Raw genomic sequence first — 23,343 nt, 5'->3', positions numbered from 1 at the left:
CGCTGTCTGTGCCGTACATAGTGCGCCCTGTGACGTACAGTGCGCCCTGCGCTGCCTGTGCTGTACATAGTACGCTCTGCGCTGCCTGTGGCGTACATAGTGCGCCTGCGCTGCCTGTGCCGTACATAGTGCGCCCTGTGCTGCCTGTGCCGTACATAGTGCACACTGCACTGCCTGTGACGTACATAGTGCGCCCTGCGCTGCCTGTGCCATACATACGCTGGGTTCAGACCAGAGCGTTCTAAAAGGAGCGCTCTGTATTCGCGATTGTACGGGCGTTTACAAGCGCGCATACAGAGACAAGTGAACACACATTGTCGCGCGTTCCCGAAAGTCTATGTACGGGAACGCGCGACAAACGCCCAAAAAAACGCTCATGTACTTGTTTGAGCGTCGGACGTTTTACAGCGCGATCGTACGCGCTGTAAAACGCCCAGGTGAGAACCATTCCCATAGGGAAGCATTGGTTTCTCCTTGTTGAGCGTTTTACAGCGCGTAGGAACGCGCTGTAAAACGCTCAGGTCTGAACTGAGGGATAGTGCACCCTGCGCTGCCTGTGCCGTACATGGTGCGCCCTGTGCTGCCTGTGCCGTACATAGTGCGCTCTTCGCTGCCTGTGCCGTACATGGTGCACACTGCGCTGCCTGTGCCGTACATAGTGCGCTCTGTGCCGTACATAGTGCGCTCTTCGCTGCCTGTGCCGTACATAGTGCGCTCTTTGCTGCCTGTGCCGTACATAGTGCGCCCTGTGCTGCCTGTGCCGTACATAGTGCGCTCTTCGCTGCCTGTGCCATACATAGTGCGCCCTGTGCTGCCTGTGCCATACATAGTGCGCCCTGTGCCATACATAGTGCACCCTGCGCTGCCTGTGCCGTACATAGTGCGCCCTGTGCCGTACATAGTGCGCTCTTCGCTGCCTGTGCCATACATAGTGCGCTCTTCGCTGCCTGTGCCGTACATGGTGCGCCCTGTGCTGCCTGTGCCATACATAGTGCGCCCTGTGCCATACATAGTGCACCCTGCGCTGCCTGTGCCATACATAGTGCACCCTGCGCTGCCTGTGCCGTACATAGTGCACCCTGTGCCGTACATAGTGCGCTCTGCGCTGCCTGTGCCGTCCATAGTGCGTCCTGGTGTTGCCTTGCTGTACATAGTGCACCCTGCGCCGTACATAGTGCGCTCTTCGCTGCCTGTGCTGTACATAGTGCACACTGCACTGCCTGTGTCGTACATAGTGCACCCTGCGCCGTACATAGTGCGCTCTTCGCTGCCTGTGCTGTACATAGTGCACACTGCACTGCCTGTGTCGTACATAGTGCGCCCTGTGCTGCCTGTGCCATACATAGTGCGCCCTGTGCAATACATAGTGCACTCTGCGCTGCCTGTGCCGTACATAGTGCGCTCTGTGCTGCCTGTGCCGTCCATAGTGCGTCCTGGTGTTGCCTTGCTGTACATAGTGCACCCTGCGCCATACATAGTGCGCTCTTCGCTGCCTGTGCCGTACATAGTGCGCTCTTTGCTGCCTGTGCTGTACATAGTGCACACTGCGCTGCCTGTGTCGTACATAGTGCGCCCTGTGCTGCCTGTGCCATACATAGTGCGCCCTGTGCTGCCTGTGCCGTACATAGTGCACCCTGCGCTGCCTGTGCCGTACATAGTGCGCCCTGCGCTGCCCGTGCCGTACATAGTGCGCCCTGCACTGCGTGTGCCGTACATAGTGCACCCTGCGCTGCCTGTGCCGTACATAGTGCGCCTTGTGCTGCCTGTGCCGTACATAGTGCGCCTTGCGCTGCCTGTGCCGTACATAGTGCGCCTTGTGCTGCCTGTGCCGTACATAGTGCGCCTGCGCTGCCTGTGCCGTACATAGTGCGCCCTGTGCTGTCTGTGCCGTACATAGTGCGCCCTGCACTGATGAATGCAGGAAAAGTCTAAGGCATATTGGTACACCATAGACTTTTTCCAGGGAGCGGGTGCCCATAGAGAGGGCTCTGAGTGCCCCCTCTGCCACCCGTGCCCTGGGTTCGCCACCACTGCCCTAGATATTCCTATAATTGTGTGGTGTTTAGTTACCAACAGCAACCAATCAGATTCCACCTTTCATTTTTCAGGCGTATTTGCTTCATCTTCGTCTTTCTTTTGCCTAGCATTTATAAAAAGTCTCACAGCACTTTATGAATTAGACTCAGCGTAAGGTCTGACCTCTGGTGGTGGTTTTTTAGTACAACAGGTTCATATTCACTAAGACTGGAATAATAAGTGCACATGAAAATATTGCAGAAGTGAGCTGAAAATAGGAGCACGCCTCCATGAAAGTGCCACTTTTAAGGCAAAAATTTACGCACAACTTACGAAGAAAAGTACGCTGGCCCTGCAGCGGAGTAGAAATTTAGGTCATATAAAAGTTCCAAACAGGCACAGACACTATAGTAAATGCGCCCCAGTGTTCGGTCAGTGATCTCCATCAGTGATTGTGAGCCAAAAACTGGTGCGGGTCCAAAGACGGAACCGGTGGAAATCGCAAATTAAAGACAACACACCTGTCCTTTTTCATTTTACTCCGACAAAAGGCGAGCCTGATAAATGTTCCCCTATCTCCTGGTGTTGGCTCACAATCACGGATAGAAATCACTGATCAAGCACTAAAGTGTGAATACGGCCTTAGGCCATCTGCACACGTTGTAGAATACGTACATTGGAAATACCACGGCGTACTACAGTAGCAGCAAAGTGTATAAGATTACACTAATCTCATGGACACTTTGTGGATTTTTCCGTGCAGAAATTGACCCGCCGTGTGGATTTCCATATCCGCAGCACATCAGTTATTTTTACGGTTTTAGCTGTGGATTTCACCCTTTGCCAATGAAGATTGAGATCTGAGGCAAAACAGCATAAAATCGGCACCAAAAAAGGCTGTTAGAAATTGGTGCAGAAACGCAGACAAATCCACGCTGAAATTCCTGCAGATCCTCTTGCGTTCACGGCGCTCACGTGCAGGCACCTTGTGATACGGCCACACCGTCAGGTTTCCTGATGCAGTTTTGGAATCCAAAACCAGGAGTGATTTCAGAAAAGAGAAGTCCTACCTGTCCTTTATACTCTGTTCTTCTAGGATCCACTCCTGATGTTGGCTTCCAAAACGTTAGGCAGAAACCTGACCGTGTGGCCGCACCCTTAGGCCCCTTGCAGACGAGCGTGTCCGGTGCATTGCGGCAAACCCGCGCGAGTAGGAACGCAATTGCAGTCAGTTTAGACTGCGATTGCGTTCCGTTGTTATCGTGCGGGTGCAATGCGTTTTGCACGCGCGTGATAAAAAGCCGACTGTGGTACCCAGACCCGAACTTCTTCACAGAAGTTCGGGTTTGGGATCGGTGTTGTGTAGATTGTATTATTTTCCCTTATAACATGGTCATAAGGGACAATAATAGCATTCTGAATACAGACTGCATAGTACAATAGCGCTGGAGGGGTTAAAAAAATAAATTTAACTCACCTTAATCCACTTGTTCGCGCAGCCGGCATCTCTTCTGTCTTTATCTGTGAGCAATAGGACCTTTGATGACGTCACTGCGCTCATCACATGATCCATCACTATGGTGATGGATCATGTGACGGACCATGTAATGAGCGTAGTGACGTCAAAGGTCCTATTCTTCACAGATGAAGACAGAAGAGATGCCGGCTGCGCGAACAAGTGGATTAAGGTGAGTTAATTTTTTATTTTTAACCCCTTCAGCCCTATTGTTCTATGTATTCTGTTTTCAGAATGCTATTATTTTCCCTTATAACCATGTTATAAGGGGAAATAATAATGATCGGGTCCCCATCCCGATCGTCTCCTAGCAACCGTGCGTGAAAATCGCACCGCATCCGCACTTGCTTGCGATTTTCACGCAACCCCATTCATTTCTTTGGGGCCTGCGTTACGTGAAAAACGCACAAAGAAAGCAAAGTGCAATAAAGAAGGGACGTTCTTCCGGAAGGTTGGCGTTCTGGAGACGTCTTACAGGCTCTCGCTACCAAGTGACGGAACGTTCGGTCGTCCATCAAGGAATCTCTACAAATGATGACATTTTTAATGCAGAGCGTCGCCTGTTGTTTTTTCTGTACAAAACGGTCTGACAATTGGAAGGAATATAAAAGCTTGAACTTTAGAAGAAAAGGCCAGGGCTCCAGAGACACCAAACCATACGGCAACACAAGCAGGCCTCCGAGGGAATGAGAATTTCTGACACTTCTGGAGTGGAATGGATGTCTCCCCAAAGTACAGAAGAATGTCAGGGAGGGAATGCATCTTCCTGAACGCATAGAGACATCTCAGTGCATGGAGTTTATTCCAGGAAAGTCACAGGAACCTGCCCACTGAACATACTGCACACACTAGTGGTGGGGCAGAGAACTGCAGTGCGTCCGCACAGAAGATGAACCTACACATGGCGGCTGGAGTGTTATCGGCAGTTTCCTGAAATGTAATAAAATGCAGCGTGCCCAAAAACAGCACTGACTGAAAGGCATTTTTTAAACTTCAATTCAATACAAAGTCATATTCAGCCATTTCAGTAAATTACTGCAGGAAAAAAAGCAAAAAAACTTGTGCGAGTCTAAGTAGATAAAGGGCTGATTTGTGTGTCTGCCACATCTCCTCAGACTGACCGCGGCACCACTGAGCAGCACTGACTGCATCATAGTGATTTACGATGCAGTCAGCTCCTATCTGATCCTAGGTTTATTGTATACATGATGTGAGCATAGTGCATTAGACCGGAACGGACCCTGGGGCACATTTATCAAGCTCGCCTGTTTTTAGGAGTACAGTTGGATTCGTCCATCGTTTTTTTGCCGAATATAAAAAGCCGGTGTATGAATTAGACTCGGCGTATTGTTATTGGTCTGCCCTCTGGTGGTTGTTTTTCAGTACGACAGGTTCATATTCACTAAGACTGGTCTAATGTATTTATGAGCATGAAAAAAGTCACATCTCTGCGGAGAAAAGTTGCATGTGTCCACGAAAGTGCGGCTCATAATACACAAAAAATTTACTTCATCACTCAAAACAGAAGAAGAAAACTCGGCCAGCCCTGGAGTGGAGTAAAAATGAGATTGTTTTTGCGACAAATTCAGACGCAAAAAAGGGCGCAGGCTACATAAACAGATTGGAAAAAAAAGTCGTAAAAGTTAGACAACTTCTGAAGTAGGCGAATGAGGCACAAAAGCCTGCAAAACAGGTGGAATTTCAGTAGTAACAGCATTTTTTAGACAAAAAAAAAAAAAGGCGCAGAAACAAATGTGCCCTTAGGTGTCCGTTTTTTCGCTCTCTGTGTATCATACATATTCCATGGCGTTCGCCAGCTGAAAATTAATTTTCAGGGCATTTCCTAGCAACAAACTGTGAAAACATCGACCAAACCCAGATTGCTCCCATGTTGTGGTTTTTCTCAGACTATAATGTGCTTGAGGAATCTGTAATCACAGACCAAAACGCCATGCCTCCGTGGTGTCACCAAGGACCCGCAGTCCAAGAGAATCCACGCGTCCATGATTCACTCATGTGTGAAAGAGGCCTTACTTTTTGCTTTGCCCTATGTTTTTTTTCCCTAAAAGCAGCAAGCACCAAAAACACTAGTTTAAAGCAAAATAAAAAAAACTATGCAAAAATGCTGTAAAAAATAGTGGAGGTAATTTCCAAAGACCGGCGCTGCCAAATGACGCGGCTTTTCGTCTGTTCCCAGGTGTAAATGACTCGGCCCAGCCCCCATCACTCCCAAGTGGCAAGGACTGTGTAAAAACACCTTGCAGCTAAATATTGTTGCACAGGCATTTTAAAAAAAATCACAAAAAGGGCTCCTGTGACTCCAAAAACTGGCATAAAAACATTAACCCCTTAGTGACCAGCCTGTTTTGGGCCTTACTGACCAAGCATTTTTCTTCCTTTTTTTCATTGTCGCGTCCCAAGAGCTATAACTTTTTTATTTTTCCGTCTATGTAGCTTTATGAGGACCTGTTTTTTTGGGAGGTGATGTTATTTACATGGGACTGTATATTGGAGGGGGCTGGAGAGATGGTGTGATGGTATTTACATGGGACTGTATATTGGAGGGGGCTGGAGAGATGGTGTGATGGTATTTACATGGGACTGTATATTGGAGGTGGCTGGTGTGATGGTATTTATATGGGACTCCATGGCGGGGGGAGGGAAATAGTGTTATTTACATGGGACTGTATGGCGGAGGTGCTGAGGAATTATAATTTCTGAGGACAGTAAACGGAGGAATATAACTACAGGGGGCACTGCAGGGGGCGATATAAATACTGGGGCGCTTCAGGGTGAGCATTATACCAGTAGGGGGCAGTATAAATGCTGGGGGCACTGTGGGGGGCATTTTAAATCCAAGGGACATTAGGCTTTCTTATTACTACGGGGGGCTCTATAGGAGGGACTTATAGATCTACATTATTTCTATTACGAGCATTAGGGGGGGCCTTATTACTACTGGGGGCTCTGTGAGGGTATTATTAATACTGGAGGGCTCTTCTACTAATGGGGGCACTCTTGGGGAGCATTATCACTGTTGGGTCCAGTAGGGGGCAGTATTACTAATGAGAGCATTCTAGAAGGGAATTACTATTGGTGGGACTATGAGGAGTACTGTTACTTTGGGGGGCACACATTTTCCTTCAGGATAGTATTTGGGGTACAGAAAAGTGAGGAAGCTGAGATGTCTGTGTGTCACACTCTGCAGAGACGAGGCGGCTGAGAGAAGTGTCCGGACCGAATGGAGAAGATGATGACAGAGGAGACGTCACCTGGAGGCCCTGGATGTGACAGGTAGGTGCTGCTGTGGGGGGGGGGGGGGGGGGGGGAATTGTTCAACTTGGAGAATTGAGCCGTATGCATTGGTGCTTGGGCCCCAGATCTTTTGAGACCCTAGCAACGCCCCTGGTTTTACTAATTTTTTTGCAATAAAACCCCCCTTTTTTTTTTAAGAAAAAAATGTTTTTGCATTGCCGCTTCCCAAGACCCATAACTTTTTTATTTTTCCTTCTATGGAGTTGTGTGAGGGCTTGATTTTTGCAGGACGGCTTGTATTTTGCATTGGTATCATTTTGGAGTAAATGGCGCTTTTTGATCGCTTGTTATTACGTTTTTTCGGTGGCAAATAAGAATAAATTAGCAATTCTGCCTTTTTTTTTCAAACAATTAACGTTCACCGTAGGGGATAATTTACGTGATATTTATGTAATCCGGGTTGTTACGGACGCAGCAATACCAAACATATGGGGGAGAATTTTTTTCTTTGAAAAGCGTATTTTCAATGGAAAAAAAAAAAAGCATAATTTTTTTTAATGGGATTTTTTTTTTTTTTTACCACTTAATAGTCCCACTCAACATTCTGATTGATTTTAAAATGCAATGCACTATCCCTATAGTGCAGGCATGCTCAACCTGCGGCCCTCCAGCTGTTGTGAAACTACAACTCCCACCATGCCCTGCTGTAAGCTGATCGCTGTGAGCTGTCCAGGCATGTTAAGAGCTGTAGTTTTGTAACAGCTGGAGGGCCACGGCTGGAGCATCACTGCTATAGTGCATTGCATTTTAATATCAGTGCTATGCTGATATTGACCAGCAGGCTGCGCCAGAGAAGCGCAGCCTGCTGGAAATGACTCAAGGCTGGTCTGAGGCCTACACGAGACCCCAGCCAGCCTTCACACACATCGACGGGAGACAGAGGGAGTCCGCTCCCTCTGTCAGCACTTTACATGCGGGGGGCACCATTGCCCGTGGCATGTAAAGTGTTAAACATCGGTACTCCTGCTGGTCTGGGCTGTTAGAGCAGGGCCGCAGCTCTCATGTAAGAGCCGTGCCGGGGACCCGTGCAGCGCTTAGACTGGGCCAGCCTAGAGTCCCTTAGTGACTGCTGTAGAAAGGCGTACTGGCTACACCATTGAGGCAGCCCATGCATACAATCAGTAAAAGGGAGTGTTCATTCAGGCCCGTACACCACATGAAGGGGTCACCACAGTTATTACAACGCTATTATTGTTCTTGCATTTCCTATTTTGTCGTTTAAGAGCTGTAATGGATTTTGCTGCGTGAAAGATGAAATAATTCTAATTAAAACGAGGAGTCTTAAAACCATAACATGTACAGTGACAGAGGGCAAAGTGTCCCCATCACTTTAATTGCTGCTCTGTAGTAATAATTCCAAAGTTCCTTTAATAAATGACTGGTCCCTGGATGTGCGCAGCAGCAGCAGCACCGCGATTTACGTGGTTGAAGAGCTCCCCTTTCTGGGCAAAGAGCTAACTGCAAGGCAAGAATGCATTCTTTTACAGTTTTCCAAAATCAAGGCAAAAACACTGCAGCTTTGCCATGATTATAGAAATATACAACAAACAAAAACACATTTTGCCCGTGATGCACCCGCGACGTGTGTACCCAGCCTTACGGTCTATGAATGAATGAGGCTTAAAGGGGTTTTCTAGGAGTTTCATATTGATGACCGATCCTCAGGATAGCACATCATCCAATATTTTATTGCGACCTTAAGACAAATACAGCAGCAACGTTTCGGCTGAAAATCAGCCTTTGTCAAGCCTGAAGGGCTGAGTTTCAGCCGAAACGTTGCTGCTGTATTTGTCTTAAGGTCGCAATAAAATATTAGATGATGTGAGATGCTGCCGGTGCCATTCTTATTCTTCGTTTATCATATGGCCTGTTGGATCAAGGGTCGGCGGTGAGGCTGTTGCATCGTATTTCTACATCGACCAAGGACCGTATAGTGCTGCTTCTACTTACATTTTACTGCGATCCTCAGGATAGGTCATCAATATGGAATCGGTGGGCGTCCAACTCGCACAGATCAGCTGTATGAAGAGGCCTCTTCCTGGGCCATGTGACATCACATGGCCTAGGCGCAGCGTCGAGGTGCCTTTCCAAGCATAACCACTATGAAATGGATGGCGCTGGGCATGGTAAGCCGCAAGTAGGACGTGGAGCTCATCGGAGCGACATTCACACATCAGTGGAAAGCGGCCATCAAACAGCAGTTTTTAGAGCCAATCATAGGCGTGCACCCTAAAGCACAGACACACATGCCATGCGTCTGTATGTATGGATATATTATATATGTATACACACACAAATACACTCTGCATATTATCAATATAAACAAAAATAACAGCTATATAATCCCTGTATAATATTGTACCCTGATACCCCTAGTTATATTACCCCCTGTATAATTTACCCCTCGGGAGGGGATCTTCCAGATTGTTTTGTGGTGGCGGACAGAAAATAATGTGGTGCTTCCTTTTTTTTAGGGTTAGGGTTTTAACCTTTTTTTTTTTTTACAATGTGCAGATAGTACTGTACCCCTCCAGTGACGTATTCTTCCTGTCAGGACGTATAATTACTGCGCCATTCCTATGACGTACTCTCTCCTGTCAGGACGTATAATTACTGCGCCATTCCTGTGACGTTTTCTTCCTGTCAGGACGTATAATTACTGCGCCATTCCTGTGACGTATTCTCTCCTGTCAGGACGTATAATTACTGCGCCATTCCTGTGACGTATTCTTCCTGTCAGGACGTATTATTACTGCGCCATTCCTGTGACGTATTCTCTCCTGTCAGGATGTATTATTACTGCGCCATTCCTGAGACGTATTCTTCCTGTCAGGACGTATAATGCGCCATTCCTGTGACGTATTCTTCCTGTCAGGACGTATTATTACTGCGCCATTCCTATGACGTATTCTCTCCTGTCAGGACGTATAATGCGCCATTCCTATGACGTATTCTCTCCTGTTAGGACGTATTATTACTGCGCCATTCCTGTGACGTATTCTCTCCTGTCAGGACGTATAATTACTGCGCCATTCCTGTGACGTATTCTCTCCTGTCATGATGTATTATTACTGCGCCATTCCTGTGATGTATTCTCTCCTGTCAGGACGTATAATTACTGCGCCATTCCTGTGACGTATTCTCTCCTGTCAGGACGTATAATTACTGCGCCATTCCTATGACGTATTCTTCCTGTCAGGACGTATAATTACTGCGCCATTCCTGTGACATATTCTCTCCTGTCAGGACGTATTATTACTGCGCCATTCCTGTGACGTATTCTTCCTGTCAGGACGTATAATTACTGCGCCATTCCTGTGACGTATTTTCTCCTGTCAGGACATATAATTACTGCGCCATTCCTGTGACGTATTCTTCCTGTCAGGACGTATAATTACTGCGCCATTCCTGTGACGTATTCTCTCCTGTCAGGACGTATAATTACTGCGCCATTCCTGTGACGTATTCTTCCTGTCAGGACGTATAATGCGCCATTCCTGTGACGTATTCTCTCCTGTCAGGACATATAATTACTGCGCCATTCCTGTGACGTATTCTCTCCTGTCAGGATGTATTATTACTGCGCCATTCCTGTGACGTATTCTTCCTGTCAGGACGTATAATTACTGCGCCATTCCTGTGACGTATTCTCTCCTGTCAGGACGTATAATTACTGCGCCATTCCTGTGACGTATTCTCTCCTGTCAGAACGTATAATTACTGCGCCATTCCTGTGACGTATTCTTCCTGTCAGGACGTATAATTACTGCGCCATTCCAGTGACGTATTCTCTCCTGTCAGGACGTATAATTACTGCGCCATTCCTGTGACGTATTCTTCCTGTCATGATGTATAATTACTGCGCCATTCCTGTGACGTATTCTTCCTGTCAGGACGTATTATTACTGCGCCATTCCTGTGACGTATTCTTCCTGTCAGGACGTATAATTACTGCGCCATTCCTATGACGTATTCTCTCCTGTCAGGACATATAATTACTGCGCCATTCCTGTGACGTATTCTCTCCTGTCAGGATGTATTATTACTGCACTATTCCTGTGACGTATTCTTCCTGTCAGGACGTATTATTACTGCGCCATTCCTGTGACGTATTCTCTCCTGTCAGGACGTATAATTACTGCGCCATTCCTATGACGTATTCTCTCCTGTCAGGACATATAATTACTGCGCCATTCCTGTGACGTTTTCTTCCTGTCAGGACGTATAATTACTGCGCCATTCCTGTGACGTATTCTCTCCTGTCAGAACGTATAATTACTGCGCCATTCCTGTGACGTATTCTTCCTGTCAGGACGTATAATTACTGCGCCATTCCTGTGACGTATTCTCTCCTGTCAGGACGTATAATTACTGCGCCATTCCTATGACGTATTCTCTCCTGTCAGGACATATAATTACTGCGCCATTCCTGTGACGTATTCTCTCCTGTCAGGATGTATTATTACTGCGCCATTCCTGTGACGTATTCTTCCTGTCAGGACGTATAATTACTGCGCCATTCCTGTGACGTATTCTCTCCTGTCAGAACGTATAATTACTGCGCCATTCCTATGACGTATTCTCTCCTGTCAGGACGTATAATTACTGCGCCATTCCTGTGACGTATTCTCTCCTGTCAGGACGTATAATTACTGCGCCATTCCTGTGACGTATTCTCTCCTGTCAGGACGTATAATTACTGCGCCATTCCTGTGACGTATTCTTCCTGTCATGATGTATAATTACTGCGCCATTCCTGTGACGTATTCTTCCTGTCAGGACGTATTATTACTGCGCCATTCCTGTGACGTATTCTTCCTGTCAGGACGTATAATTACTGCGCCATTCCTGTGACGTATTCTCTCCTGTCATGATGTATAATTACTGCGCCATTCCTATGACGTATTCTCTCCTGTCAGGACGTATAATTACTGCGCCATTCCTGTGACGTATTTTCTCCTGTCAGGACGTATTATTACTGCGCCATTCCTGTGACGTATTCTTCCTGTCAGGACGTATAATTACTGCGCCATTCCTATGACGTATTCTTCCTGTCAGGACGTATAATTACTGCGCCATTCCAGTGACGTATTCTCTCCTGTCAGGACGTATAATTACTGCGCCATTCCTGTGACGTATTCTTCCTGTCAGGACGTATAATGCGCCATTCCTGTGACGTATTCTCTCCTGTCAGGACATATAATTACTGCGCCATTCCTGTGACGTATTCTCTCCTGTCAGGATGTATTATTACTGCGCCATTCCTGTGACGTATTCTTCCTGTCAGGACGTATAATTACTGCGCCATTCCTGTGACGTATTCTCTCCTGTCAGGACGTATAATTACTGCGCCATTCCTGTGACGTATTCTCTCCTGTCAGAACGTATAATTACTGCGCCATTCCTGTGACGTATTCTTCCTGTCAGGACGTATAATTACTGCGCCATTCCAGTGACGTATTCTCTCCTGTCAGGACGTATAATTACTGCGCCATTCCAGTGACGTATTCTCTCCTGTCAGAACGTATAATTACTGCGCCATTCCTGTGACGTATTCTTCCTGTCAGGACGTATAATTACTGCGCCATTCCAGTGACGTATTCTCTCCTGTCAGGACGTATAATTACTGCGCCATTCCTGTGACGTATTCTTCCTGTCATGATGTATAATTACTGCGCCATTCCTGTGACGTATTCTTCCTGTCAGGACGTATTATTACTGCGCCATTCCTGTGACGTATTCTTCCTGTCAGGACGTATAATTACTGCGCCATTCCTATGACGTATTCTCTCCTGTCAGGACATATAATTACTGCGCCATTCCTGTGACGTATTCTCTCCTGTCAGGATGTATTATTACTGCACTATTCCTGTGACGTATTCTTCCTGTCAGGACGTATTATTACTGCGCCATTCCTGTGACGTATTCTCTCCTGTCAGGACGTATAATTACTGCGCCATTCCTATGACGTATTCTCTCCTGTCAGGACGTATAATTACTGCGCCATTCCTGTGACGTATTCTCTCCTGTCAGAACGTATAATTACTGCGCCATTCCTGTGACGTATTCTTCCTGTCAGGACGTATAATTACTGCGCCATTCCTGTGACGTATTCTCTCCTGTCAGGACGTATAATTACTGCGCCATTCCTATGACGTATTCTCTCCTGTCAGGACATATAATTACTGCGCCATTCCTGTGACGTATTCTCTCCTGTCAGGATGTATTATTACTGCGCCATTCCTGTGACGTATTCTTCCTGTCAGGACGTATAATTACTGCGCCATTCCTGTGACGTATTCTCTCCTGTCAGAACGTATAATTACTGCGCCATTCCTGTGACGTATTCTTCCTGTCAGGACGTATAATTACTGCGCCATTCCAGTGACGTATTCTCTCCTGTCAGGACGTATAATTACTGCGCCATTCCTGTGACGTATTCTTCCTGTCATGATGTTTAATTACTGCGCCATTCCTGTGACGTATTCTTCCTGTCAGGACGTATTATTACTGCGCCATTCCTGTGACGTATTCTTCCTGTCAGGACGTATAATTACTGCGCCATTCCTGTGACGTATTCTCTCCTGTCATGATGTATAATTACTGCGCCATTCCTATGACCTATTCTCTCCTGTCAGGACGTATAATTACTGCGCCATTCCTGTGACGTATTTTCTCCTGTCAGGACGTATTATTACTGCGCCATTCCTGTGACGTATTCTTCCTGTCAGGACGTATAATTACTGCGCCATTCCTATGACGTATTCTTCCTGTCAGGACGTATAATTACTGCGCCATTCCAGTGACGTATTCTCTCCTGTCAGGACGTATAATTACTGCGCCATTCCTGTGACGTATTCTTCCTGTCATGATGTATAATTACTGCGCCATTCCTGTGACGTATTCTCTCCTGTCAGGACGTATAATAAGTGCGCCATTCCTGTGACGTATTCTCTCCTGTCAGGACGTATAATAAGTGCGCCATTCCTATGACGTACTCTCTCCTGTCAGAACGTATAATTACTGCGCCATTCCTGTGACGTTTTCTTCCTGTCAGGACGTATAATTACTGCGCCATTCCTGTGACGTATTCTCTCCTGTCAGGACGTATAATAAGTGCGCCATTCCTGTGACGTATTCTCTCCTGTCAGGACGTATAATTACTGCGCCATTCCTGTGACGTATTCTTCCTGTCAGGACGTATAATTACTGCGCCATTCCTGTGACGTATTCTTCCTGTCAGGACGTATAATTACTGCGCCATTCCTGTGACGTATTCTTCCTGTCAGGACGTATAATTACTGCGCCATTCCTGTGACGTATTCTTCCTGTCATGATGTATAATTACTGCGCCATTCCTATGACGTATTCTCTCCTGTCAGGACGTATAATTACTGCGCCATTCCTGTGACGTACTCTCTCCTGTCAGGACGTATAATTACTGCGCCATTCCTATGACGTATTCTCTCCTGTCATGACGTATAATTACTGCGCCATTCCTGTGACGTATTCTCTCCTGTCAGGACGTATAATTACTGCGCCATTCCTATGACGTATTCTTCCTGTCAGGACGTATAATTACTGCGCCATTCCTGTGACGTATTCTCTCTTGTCAGGACGTATAATTACTGCGCCATTCCAATGACGTATTCTTCCTGTCAGGACGTATAATTACTGCGCCATTCCTGTGACGTATTCTTCCTGTCAGGACGTATAATTACTGCGCCATTCCTGTGACGTATTCTTCCTGTCAGGACGTATAATTACTGCGCCATTCCTGTGACGTATTCTTCCTGTCAGGACGTATAATTACTGCGCCATTCCTGTGACGTATTCTTCCTGTCAGGACGTATAATTACTGCGCCATTCCTGTGACGTATTCTTCCTGTCAGGACGTATAATTACTGCGCCATTCCTGTGACGTATTCTTCCTGTCAGGACGTATAATTACTGCGCCATTCCTGTGACGTATTCTTCCTGTCATGATGTATAATTACTGCGCCATTCCTATGACGTATTCTCTCCTGTCAGGACGTATAATTACTGCGCCATTCCTGTGACGTACTCTCTCCTGTCAGGACGTATAATTACTGCGCCATTTCTATGACGTATTCTCTCCTGTCAGGACGTATAATTACTGCGCCATTCCTATGACGTATTCTCTCCTGTCAGGACGTATAATTACTGCGCCATTCCTATGACGTATTCTCTCCTGTCAGGACATATAATTACTGCGCCATTCCTGTGACGTATTCTCTCCTGTCAGGACGTATAATTACTGCGCCATTCCTATGACGTATTCTCTCCTGTCAGGACGTATAATTACTGCGCCATTCCAGTGACGTATTCTCTCCTGTCAGGACATATAATTACTGCGCCATTCCTGTGACGTATTCTCTCCTGTCAGGACGTATAATTACTGCGCCATTCCTGTGACGTACTCTCTCCTGTCAGGACGTATAATTACTGCGCCATTCCTGTGACGTATTCTCTCCTGTCAGGACGTATAATTACTGCGCCATTCCTATGACGTATTCTCTCCTGTCAGGACGTATAATTACTGCGCCATTCCTGTGACGTATTCTCTCCTGTCAGGACGTATAATTACTGCGCCATTCCTATGACGTATTCTTCCTGTCAGGACGTATAATTACTGCGCCATTCCTGTGACGTATTCTCTCTTGTCAGGACGTATAGTTACTGCGCCATTCCTGTGACGTATTCTCTCCTGTCAGGACGTATAGTTACTGCGCCATTCCTATGACGTATTCTCTCCTGTCAGGACGTATTATTACTGCAGTGATTTTACGCAACACTTTATTATTTCAGTCACATGACATGATTCGGTCACATGGGCTCGCGGTGTAGCGCGCCATCTACAAACGGTGTCAGGTATGATATTATGAGGCAATTCTGGGACTTGTAGTTCTACAAGTGAATTATACCCAGTAGATTTTCAGTGAGCTATAACTCCCAGCATGTCCTCAATGCTGTGCCACGACAGTGAGAGGGGTTGTGACTGAGGTAGAGCAGACAGGACACGCTGAGAGTTGTTGTTCCACCCGCTATAGTTACACACACGGCCCCTGACTGCTGGGATTTGTCGTTCCACAGACTCAAGCGTATAGCCTGCAGGAGAGACCCTGTGTGACATTTCAGGTACAAGTTCGGTTCACTCGAGAGCCGACTCAGCGAGTGAACCGAAGATTCGATGAGCTGAGCATGCGCACTGGTCTTCGGTTCACTTGCTTCTGCCGGCTCAGGAAGTGAACCGAAGATCCGATTCATGAAAAAGATCCGCACTTCCCAATACTACCGCCTCACTGACCCACCTCGTCCCGGGCGGCGGGCTCCTAACAGGAGATTTCGCGGCACTGCACTTTCCCGCCTTCCCATGTGACGTCACTACCCGAGCAGAGTGCTGCGGAGGGCCCTCTAGTGGTGAACGCTCGCTGAGATGCGCCCTCTGCTGGTAGCTGCACAGGACTGAGAAGCGCCCCTGAAGCAGGGGCTTCTTCTCACCCGCCTGACGAAGACTCTTGTGTGTTTTATTAATTACAGTCAGGAAACTATATTATTAAGATTGCACTATAAAAAACAATCAGATGATTTTCCTATTTCATGACGTAAAGTCATGATTTTATTAAAGACACGGAGGCGAGTATTGCTATTCTCCTTCTTTACTCTGACCAATAGCAGCAAAGAAAAAATGAACATGTGACCAAACCCCTCCCCATAGTCCTAGTATAATAGGCAACTCCTCCTGTAAAACCTCCTCTTTCTTTGTAACAAGAGTCCCAAAAGTCCCAACGAAACTGGAAACCGAAACATTCCGGACATCACGGGAAGGAACCGCCAGTCATCTGGGCGCGACCCAGGAACAAACCGGAACGAAGTCCTGACAGAATAGTCCTCGTCCCGTCCACTGCAATGATCGGCTGGAACCGAAACTGCCGACCCTCCAAAACCTCATGCAGAACAACGAATACTGCTCAACCTTCCAGTCTCAACCTAAAGGATGAAAAATAGAGAGTGATAGGAGACGAATTGAATACAGGATATTCAATCTACATGGTTGTGCAAAACCTACTCAGGAAAAAACTCACAGAGTTAAAACATAATGCTCAAAACAAAGCAATCCATCAGACATGTAATCATAAATACTTACATAGGGAGGGAAAAATAAGGGAGGGCAATACTCGCCTCCGTGTCTTTAATAAAATCATGACTTTACGTCATGAAATAGGAAAATCATCTGATTTTATTACAAGACCCGGAGGCTCCTATTGCAAGTTCAAAGTCTAAGACACGTTATCAATGATGGAAGAAAACACATGAGGACTTGGTCTAAAATAAAACTCCCTGAACGTGGAGACACTGGACCAATCCGCCAACTTCAAAATGTCTTCAAGTCTGGCCCCAGAAACCGCCAACGAGGTAGCGGATGCCCCCCTAGCGGAATGTGCCGAAAAAAGAGAGACGTCCACGCCCGACAATTCCATGATCCACTTCATCCACCTTGCCAACGTGGGAGTAGTCACCGGAGCAAAAGGCCGAATCGTGGAAAGGAAGAGCTGCGGAAGCTCTCGAGATCTATAGGGAGAAGTGCGAACTTCATATTCCTTAAGGCACGCCACAGGACAAAGTGAAGGCAAAGCAGGAAAAGCCGGATAGGAGACCGAGCGTATGTGGGTCTTAGTCCTCCTAGAAATGTCAAACATGACCCCTTCCGGGGTGTAGGAGCGGGCATCATGATCCAGAGCCCTGACATCGGACACCCGCTTGCAAGAAATCAAACAGAGAAGAGTAACCAGTTTCGCAGACAACTGCCTAAGGGAGAGTTCAGAATTCTGGGGCCAAGCAGACAAAAAGGAGAGGACACAAGACACGTCCCAAGTGGTGGTGAACCTTGGTCTCGGAGGTCGAGACATACGCGAGCCGCGCATCAGCCGGCAGACCAGAGGGTGTTGACCCGCAGGCGTCCCGTCAAAGCCTTGGTGAGACGCTGAGATGGCAGATCTGAACAGGTTGATGGTGCGATACGCCTTGCCCTGGTCGAAGAGGGAAGACAGGAAATGTAAAATCTCCGTCACAGGTGCTGAAATGGGATCCAAGTCCCTAGCCAAGCACCAGTCAGCCCAAAACCCCCAGGCTGATCGATAAGATCTCCTGGTTCCTGGGGCCCATGCGTTCTCCAGAAGGACTTTAGCTGTACCCGAAACTCCCGGGACCTCCCAGGGTCCCCTGAAATCCGACACGCCAGCAGGCGCAGTGTCCCGTCCAGGAGAAGAGGATGTGGCTGGCGGCGAGGGTCGCGGAGGAGAGTCGGCGACGTCGGGAGAAGGCGAGGGATCTCTACCATCATCTCCAGAAGGTGGGGGAACCATGATTGGGAGCTCCAAAACGGGACCAGCAAGGTCAGTTCCGCGACACACCGGCGCACTTGAATGAGGGTCCGCGGAATCAGTTGGAACGGCGGGAACGCATAGAGGATCCCTCTGGACCAATCTTGGAGGAAAGCATCCACGGCCTCGGCTTCCGGATCCGGGCGCCAGCTGTAAAATCGTGCCAGTTGCGTGTTCAGGCGCGAGGCAAACAGGTCGATACAGCAAGGTCCCCAAATCGACATCAAGGAGCGGAACACCGTTGGATCTAACTGCCAGTCGCTGGAATCCGAAAGATGACGAGAGCTCCAGTCCGCGTGGATGTTGTAAACGCCCGGAAGGTATTCTGCCAAGACCACCAATTCCTTGGATAGGCAATAGTCCCAGAAGTCTTTCGCCAACCGTGATAAAATGGTGGACCGAGTTCCCCCCATGCCGTTGATGTAACGTACCGCTGACACGTTGTCCATACGCAATTGAATGCAGGATCTGGCCGTGTCCCTCGTGAAGCTCTTGATTGCAAAAGAGCCCGCCAACAGTTCCAACGCATTGATGTGGAACCCCGTCTCTATTTCTGACCAGCCTCCGCCAGTCGTGATTCCCTCGCAGTGAGCCCCCCAGCCCGATAGGCTGGCGTCCGAGTCCACCACGAAATCCGGGCGCTGACCAAAAATCGCCTTGCCGTTCCAGGCATGCAAGTTGTGGATCCACCAGGACAGCTCCTCCCTGGTTTCCTCGTCCAAGGGAATCCAGTCCGCGTAGGAAGCTCCCCTCCGTAGATGAGCGATTTTCAGGCGCTGGAGAGCCCGGTAATGGAGCGGGGCTGGGAAGACCGCCTGGATGGATGATGCAAGAAGGCCTATTATCCTCGCCAGCTGACGTAACGGGATACGGGGGGACGACCTGGCTCTGAGCAGTTCTTTGCGAATCGACCGAATCTTGGCCGATGGTAAGCTGAGGGTCCCCGCTGTGGAATCCACCATGAACCCGAGGAACTCCATCTCTCGGGATGGAGAGAGACATGACTTCTCCCGATTGAGCAGGAACCCCAGCTCTGAGAGCAGGTCCATGGTCCAGCGAAGGTGGTCTAGTAACACCGAACGGTCCTGAGCCATGATCAGGATATCGTCCAGATAAATGATGAGGCGAACTCCCCGACTGCGGAGCCAGGCCATGGCTGGGCGCATCAGTTTGGTGAAACACCATGGAGCCGACGAGAGGCCGAATGGGAGGCACGTAAACCGCCAAACGCTGCCCTGCCAAGAGAAACAGAGGAGATTTCTGGACGCGTCCTCTACCGGTACCGTAAGATAAGCGTCTTTTAGGTCCAATTTGACCATCCAATCGCCCATCTGCAGTAAATCTCGCAGTAAGTGGATCCCCTCCATTTTGAAATGGCGGTAAACGACAAACGCGTTGAGAGCGCGTAAATTGATGACGGGTCTCATCTGACCCCCCTTCTTTGCAACCAGAAAGATGTTGCTGATTACCCCGTAAGGGGGTCCCGGGGCTGGTTCTACTGCCCCCTTGCGGACCAGGTCCGACAACTCTGAGTCCACCAGAACGCGGTTCTGTTCTGACAACACCCCCGGGTGTGGGAGAGAAATGGACATAGGGAAAGACGTCAGTTCTATGTGAAAACCCCTGACCGTGGATAGGACCCATTGATCTGAGGTGATGCGGGACCAGGCCTGAGAAAAGAGCCGAAGTCTGCCCCCTACACAAGCATTTAAAGAATTGAAATGGGGCAGCGGTCTTACCGTAGGGGCGTCTGGAACCGGGTTGTCCTCTATATCCCCTGGATCTCCAAGGATTTCCTCTGGATGGGAAGAAAGGCGCAGGATCCCGCCTGTGCTCCTGGAAAGCCGGTCTTTGTGAGGAGCCTCGACCCGAGCCACGGGACTGGTACTGGGCGCGGCCGGACAGACGGCCCCTGAAACTGCCGGCCCTGGTAGAGACCCTACCATGGAAAACCCTTTTCATGGAGCTTTGGGCCTTATCTAGGGCGGTGAAAGCGCCTACATAGCGGCCTAGGTCCTTGATGAAGGATTCTCCAAATAGTAGGCCTTGAGCCTCCTTTCCCGTCTCTGTCAGTGCCAGGTTTGCGAGTTTTGGTTCAATTTTGAACAAGATGGCCTTGCGCCGTTCCATGGATAGGGACGTATTCACGTTTCCCGTAATGCAAATGGCGCGCTGCACCCATTCGCGCAACTCTACTGGGTCTACCTGACCGCCCTCAGCCCTAGCTGACTCCGCCAGATCAAAAATCTTGGCTAGAGGGCCGAACACGTCCAGGAGCTTGTCCTGGCAGGAGCGCAGGGCTGACTCCAGGCCCTTACGCGGGTTCCAACCCGCTTTAGAAAGGAATTGGATCATTTTCGGATCCACAGACGGGGTATCGTAGACCTTGTTGGGGATGATCGGTCTGGGGCATTCCGCCCTGAGCTTATTGCGGGCCTCTCTGGATAGAGGGCACCGCACCCGCGCCTCCAAATATTTGGACACATGGTCCAAAGGTAGCCATTCCGCGGAACGCGGGTGATGGAGCGAGTCAGGGTTAAATAACGGGTCCCCAGAGGGGTCCACCAAATCTGCAGGAATTGCGTCTGCAAACGATCTCTGAGTACTACACCCGGGTAGCGGGTTAGATTCCATGACCCCGGAGGGATCCTGCTCTGCCTCCTCAAAGGCGTCATCAATAGCCTCCTCCTCAGAACCGACCTCAGAGTCGGTAGCCCAATTCTGTTGTGCTCTAGCACATTTCCATTCTCGCGTGCGTTCTGCCTGACGCGGACAGGCTCTCTTGCGCGAACCAAGCGCGCCAACATTGGTGGCAACATCATCACCAGTCAAGGTTGTTCTGGAGGCATGCGGCCCAGGCCCGGCTGGTTTGGAAACCGTAGCGGGCTGCGGCATACTAGAGGTAGCTGGATGGGCAGCTAGGGCCTGTGCAATGGATTGGGATATGACAGATGTCATGGATCCCATAGCTGCTGCAATGGCATTTGAAACAGACATCTGAAAAGCCTGAGCTTGATTTGCCTGCATTCTGCCCTGATCAGTGTGCCCAGAAGGGGTTAAATCAGCCAGAGGAAGTTCCTCCTCTGCTGAGCCCTGATCACTAATGTGGGACCTAGGCATCTTCTGGCCCTTGTATTGCCCCAACTTCCTGATCTTAGGATGAAATATATAATGGGATGTCCCTATGGAGTGAATGGCAGGGGGATTTGCCCCAAGCCAACGGAGAAAAAGGACAGCGCTGGAGGGAGATGGCAAAGGTACAACCTGTCTGCATGCAGGAAACGCTGGCAATGATGTCCTGAGCGCAAGTAAACCGGAAGCGCTCAGAAGCAGAGAGCCGGAGGCGGGAAAATCCCCCGACAGGAGAGATCAAAGTAAAAACGCCGCGTCAAGCGCAGCACTGGAAATCCCCCGCTCTGAAGACAGAAACAGGCGGGGAAAGAGCCAATATGAAGGGGAGGAAGCAGTAAGTACCCGTATAGGGGTACAGGGGTGCCAGCAATATATATAATGCCTAGGAAGGGCTAAAATAAGACCCATAAAGATAGGCAACCTGTAGGGGAAAAAATCCACACCACAAATAGAGCCAGCAGGCTCCCCCAAACAAAGGTTAAGAAAACCACAAAAATCTATAACTATATATGTATATATATATAACCCAACACAGTATAGTCACACAGTATAGTCACAGTAATGCTTTGAATGTACTTATCTCTGCGGTCAGCAGCAAAGAAAGAGGAGGTTTTACAGGAGGAGTTGCCTATTATACTAGGACTATGGGGAGGGGTTTGGTCACATGTTCATTTTTTCTTTGCTGCTATTGGTCAGAGTAAAGAAGGAGAATAGCAATAGGAGCCTCCGGGTCTTGTAATAAAATCGTGAAAATGGTGCTGCAGTGGCAAGTTCGGCCTGCCGGGATGGTTTCACACGAGATTTAGGATTAAAGGGGTTCTCCGGGCTTTAACTATTGATGACATATCCTCAGGAAGGGTCTGATACCCGGGACCCCCGCTAATCAGCTGCATGAGGAGACGGTGTACGCAGTGTGACGGACCCCCGCCGATCTGATATCGATAGGTCATCAATAATAAAAGCCTGTGATTAAGGTCCTATAGTTTGAGAATTTCCCCTATGACTTTTTACTTGGTATTTGTGTTCCGGTTTGTTTGACCTCGTCTCTTGCTTGCTCCTTTTGGTACGGTTGACTCTCCTGGTATTGGACTTAGACTTGTCCTCGCCTGCTCCCTGTGTCTCCCGCTCTGTACATTGCTCGCTCCCTGGTACCTCCTGGTTTTGACCTCTCTTTGTTTGTCCCTCGCACTCACTTAGGTTAGGGATCGCCGCCCAGTTGCACTCTGTTACCTGGAATGGGTAAGTGCAAGTAGGCGGGGACAGAGGTGTGGGTGGAGTCAGTTTGCACCTCCCCATTCCCTCCCGTCACACACCGTTTATTTTATACGGAGTTCACCTGAGGGGTTAGGTCATGTGATATTGTTATACAGCAGGTTCTTATGGACGCGACGATACCTAATATGGATACTTTTTTTATTTACTTAAGTTTTACACAATAACAGCATTTAAATAAATAAATAAATAAATGATGTTTTAGTGTCTCCATATTCTGAGATTTTTGGGGCAATTGTCTTAGGTAGGGTATAATTTTTTGCGGGATGAGGTGATGGTTAGATTGGTACTATTTTGGGGGGAAATACGCCTTTTTGATCGCTTGGTGTTGCACTTTTAGTGATGTAAGTTGACAAAAAAATGTTTTTATTTAAATTTTTTGACGGTGTTCACCTGAGGGGTTAGGTCATGTGATATTTTTATAGAAGAGGTCATTACGGATGTGGCGATACCTAATATGTATACATTTCTTTATTTATTTAAGTTTTACACAATAATATCATTTTTGAAACAAAAAGAAAATCATGTTTTAGTGTCTCCATAGTCTGAGAGCCATAGTTTTTTTTATGTTTTGGGAGATTGTCTCAGGTAGAGTATCATATTTGCGGGATAAGATGACGGTTTGATTGGTACTATTTTGGGGTGCATATGACTTTTTGGTCGCTTGCTATTACACTTTTTGTGATG

Source organism: Bufo bufo, chromosome 8, assembly GCF_905171765.1.
Source record: "Bufo bufo chromosome 8, aBufBuf1.1, whole genome shotgun sequence".
NCBI classification, from domain to species: Eukaryota; Metazoa; Chordata; class Amphibia; order Anura; family Bufonidae; genus Bufo; species Bufo bufo.
Note: the sequence above shows the minus strand (reverse complement) of the source record.